The sequence below is a fragment of the Limulus polyphemus genome, unplaced genomic scaffold, assembly GCF_000517525.1.
Source record: "Limulus polyphemus unplaced genomic scaffold, Limulus_polyphemus-2.1.2 Scaffold967, whole genome shotgun sequence".
Classification (NCBI taxonomy): Eukaryota; Metazoa; Arthropoda; class Merostomata; order Xiphosura; family Limulidae; genus Limulus; species Limulus polyphemus.
Window position 1 is genome coordinate 21,282 of NW_013666577.1, and position 4,994 is coordinate 26,275.

The following is a 4,994-nucleotide window of genomic DNA, read 5'->3' on the forward strand; positions in this document are numbered from 1 at the left end:
GGGATAGTTCTAGAAACAAGAAAGCGTGAGAATTGTCACGTGATCTCGATGACGCAACAATATTATTTTGAAAACAAGTGAAGTGCGTGCTGTTAATTCTTTGTTGAATTTATCGCTAACAAGTCACAGACACCTAATGTAGAAGAATCATAAGCCCAACAACAACATATTATATATTTATACTATTAAGAAATATAACTAAAAGCCTTTTTATTTTGACAATTGGTGAAAGATCAGATTTATAAATTCTGACAATTATTTTGTATCAAACTTTCTTTTTTCAAGTATCTCAGTAGACTGTTCTCTTTTATGATAGTTGAATTTTTCTCTAACAAATTAGATTTACTACTATCTGATAACTTACCTTAAATTTTACCCGAAGCTTTGTCGTTATAGATATGTATGAAAAAATACAAACCAAGAAATATCATAGTATTGCTTCTCACCACTAGGACTACACAGCAAAACAACTTTGAAGAGCTTCTTATTCGACAAAAAGTTGATTGTTGTTGTTGTTTTAATACACAACACTTTAAACGCTTTTATATATCTATTAAAGTCAAAATACTGAAATACCCACTGCTGAATGGTGATAGGAATCGAACCTGCAGATTACGAGCCGAGTGACCCAACCATGAGGTCGTACCATTCCTTGTGATAATGCAACGGAATGTTTTGATAAAATGGTACTGGTACTAACAGGGTCAAATAAAATTATCTTGTTATTGTTGATTTACTATTGCACACAGTTTTAGAGTTTATTATTATTGTTATACTTTAAACAGTTGTGCAAAAATCTACAAAAATCAGCATGATATTATTACCAAACACCGTGTACCAAATATCACGTACAGGGTAGCTCAGTAATGAAGATGACTGAACTTTGTTTTTTAAGGAAATTGGAACAACTTAAGGCGAACATTTTTAGAGTTTTCCTAAGATTCCTAACCAAACATTTCATGCCCTGGTTAGAAATATCGTTGCTAGGACTGAACTGTGAAAAATCACGAAGAAAATGTTATTCCTAAAACATTAGGACATTCATACATTTACAGTTCCTGTGACATGCTTACTATTTAGAATAGTGCATCTCTAACAATTATATTTATCAAGGTTAATACATAGGAAATTCCTGTTCCTTTACAGTTCCTGTGGCGTGTTTACTATTTAGAATAGTGCATCTCTAATAATTCTGTTTATCAAGGTTAATACAGGGGGAATTCCTGTTCCTTTACAGTTCCTGTGGCGTGTTTACTATTTAGAATAGTGCATCTCTAATAATTCTGTTTATCAAGGTTAATACATATGGAATTCCTGTTCCTTTACAGTTACTTTGGCGTGTTTACTATTTAGAATAGTGCTTCTCTAGCAATTCTGTTTATCAAGGTTAATACATATGGAATTCCTGTTCCTTTACAGTTCCTGTGGCGTGTTTACTATTTAGAATAGTGCATCTCTAGCAATTCTGTTTATCAAGGTTAATACATATGGAATTCCTGTTCCTTTACAGTTCCTGTGGCGTGTTTACTATTTAGAATAGTGCATCTCTAATAATTCTGTTTATCAAGGTTAATACATATGGAATTCCTGTTCCTTTACACTTCCTTTGGCGTGTTTACTATTTAGAATAGTGCTTCTCTAGCAATTCTGTTTATCAAGGTTAATACATGGGGAATTCCTGTTCCTTTACAGTTCCTGTGATGTGTTTACGATTTAGAATAGTGCATCACTAACAATTCTATTTGTCAAAGTTAATACATGGGGAATTCCTGTTCCTTTACAGTTCCTGTGGCGTGTTTACGATTTAGAATAGTGCATCTCTAACAATTCTGTTTATCAAGGTTAATACATGGGGAATTCCTGTTCCTTTACAGTTCCTGTGATGTGTTTACGATTTAGAATAGTGCATCTCTAACAATTCTATTTGTCAAAGTTAATACACTGGGGAATTCCTGTTCCTTTACAGTTCCAGTATTGTATTTTTGGTTTAGAATATGGAATATCCGGCATTTGTGTTTGCCAAAATTAATACATTAGGTTATTTCTATTGTTTTGCTTTAGACTTAAAATAGTTCATCTCTGATAATTCTATTTGTCCAGTATTTTGTGATTGATCATTTTCGTAGGATATAATGAACTAACCTTAAACAAATATGATAAAAGAAAATGTAATAGTAAATTGGTAAAACAAAATATAGTTTAAAATATTTTTTAAAGATGGTATAACTTGTGTAATCATACTTAATCTGCTCTTACTTCAATACTAGCAACAACAACACAACAAAAAACGAAATTATAAAGTTCATTTTCAAAATTTTCACTGTCGAATATATAAAAGGTTTATATATGATTGTGAGAAGGAGAAACAAAATAACACATCAGAAATTTGTCTTGGTTCAATATTTTATGCATATTATCATATAGATGTACAAAACAGACATATTTCTATTGTACAAAACCAGTTTTCTCTGAAGTAGATTGTACTTCATTCGCTCTTCATATAGCTGCTGCCATCTATTAGCAATGAATAAAATGTAAACTCTTATTGACAGACGATTTTGTAAAATTTAATGTAATACTCCTTACTTACACTTAAATGCTTATTCTTTTAACAAATGTTGTGTTCGTTATCAGATTATAATATTCTCTACGGGCAAGAGTTGAGTTTTTTTTTCACTGGCTGATGCTGGTTAACCCTTGCTGGCTGTTATTATTCCTATCTACTACGTTTCTAAGTATGATACAAAGTAGAGACCTGGATAAGCCCTGACGAAGTCGATGACTCAGGTAGATGTAAGCAAGAACAGAATCCTCGGATCAATGGTTTGGTCTTCCTTAACTCCATGAAAGCCTGTATGAATGACTATGAAAGCAACTTGAAAGGTTCCAGTTAGTAGCTGTTAGTGACCAGTAGCCCCCTTGATGAGTCGAAAGTACTTGTTTGGTTATGGGGAACAAGTAAGGACCGCAGAGCTGTTGCTTAGTGTGATCCTCGGTGAACTCAAGAGGATCATTTAGTGGTATAGCGTGATTGCTCTGAATATGTGGTCCTCAATGTGCTTAAAAAGCTTTGAAATGCCCTGTAAAATACGCACCCTGATGACTTCTGTGGGTGGTTTGAAGTGGTCCTGAGATTTACATTTTTTTTTTTTTGCAAACATTAATAAACCAGTAAAGTTTTAGTGCTTTTGCTGGAGGAATTACTCTTCTACTGTCTTGTTAATCCATGCTGTTTTTGGATTAGCATAATGCAAATGTAAAGGTTCCAGTCCCTGCCATATATCTGTTAAACTGGTCTATGCAATAAGTCGTGGCATTCTTGGGTGACTCATAACCTTAAAAGTTAAGTGTAGTAATCGCTTTAGCTTGAGGAATGCCAAAAAAATGTACCACGAAGTTGAATCTGAATTCACTGCCTCTGACTGAATTTAAATAAAGAAACCACATAACACAAAAACACAATGAAAAGTAATCTTTATAAACAAATACTATCAAAGTGATTAGTGCACTGGATGATGAACTGCGCAGGCGCTGGAGATCTTGAATTCCTTTTTAATTATAAACTCATAACTTTACTTGTTACCTGCCTGTCACAGCGTAATAGAGCTTAACGTTATACAAAATATTAGTTAATGCCATCCTTCTCAGTGGGCGTGCACTACCTTTATATCGAATTAGAAACTAAAACAAAAACTGTGTTTGGTTAAACAGTTGACATTTAACAGAAGAAAATTATTTAAGTTGATTTTTGAAAATGAACTCATTTTTTAAAATATAATTACAGACATAAAACATACGAAATAACATCAAATATAGTTTTTTAAACATAATAAGAAATTAGTGAAATGAAATTAAAATCACAATACCACACACTTTGGCTTAGAAAAAAAAAGCATATGAAGCTCATATACTAACAAGTCAAAGCATAAAGATTCTGTTGAATATTGCTTCAACGAAACAAAGTTAGCTTAAACTAAAGAATCGAATATACGGCATTTCTTCACTTTCTAGTCAGAGATATTGTGATAGCCATCGAACAGGTCACGAAACTCACGAAGGATCTATCGCCCATCCACTTTTCATTGGCTTAAAAGACTTGCAAGTCAAATGTTTGAAAAGGAATCAAAGAGCTGTACCTTGCACATTAACCTTAAAATTACCGATGAGATCCATATTTAGTATATATGCACCAAATTGGTTGTAGATTCACAAGTTTTTATTGGTTGCATGGTTTTTCTAATAACACATGGTCACAAAAACACCGTCAATATTGAAATTAAGTCCACTAATGATCACTGATATCCCTACGTAGTTTACATAAAACATAAGCGATACCACCCAGTTTGTTTGGTTAGTTCTTCCCACTGAGCGTTACAATTGGCAAAAACCTAAGTCACTCTCCATATATGAATGCAATACATGGGTAGTGAGCGACATGGACATCTCCAATCATAGAAATTATAGTTTATATATATATATAACCCCAGAGGCACCACATTACCAACCTTTCTCTCTCTCTAAAACACAAAATTGTTTGAAGTCCTGGGGGATGGGGCAAAAGATACTTTGACCCCCTCCATAATTATTGAAGGGGCCAGCCACTTGTTTCTACTCCACTGTAATAGTCCTCATATAGTTTCGACAGTTTGATTTTCATGCAAACAGTAACACGCGTCAAAAGCTACATCAATAAACGCATGCATAAAGAAGCAACAATGATTTAAACTTGTTTATTTACAAATTGGCTATCTGTACTCTGTCCACCACGGGTATCGATACCTGGTTGTAAATCCGCAGACATACCGCTGTACCACTGGGGGGGGGGTTAATGGCCTCTGTTAAGGGAAGTTACTAATATTGATATCTACAAAGTACAAAGCTGAAATTTCCATTTTCCCCCTCATGACCCAATACTCTCATGTATTTTGTATAAGTTATGGTTCAAGTTTGCTCCACCCCCCGAGACTATGCTGAATTGGAGCCACAAAGGGATG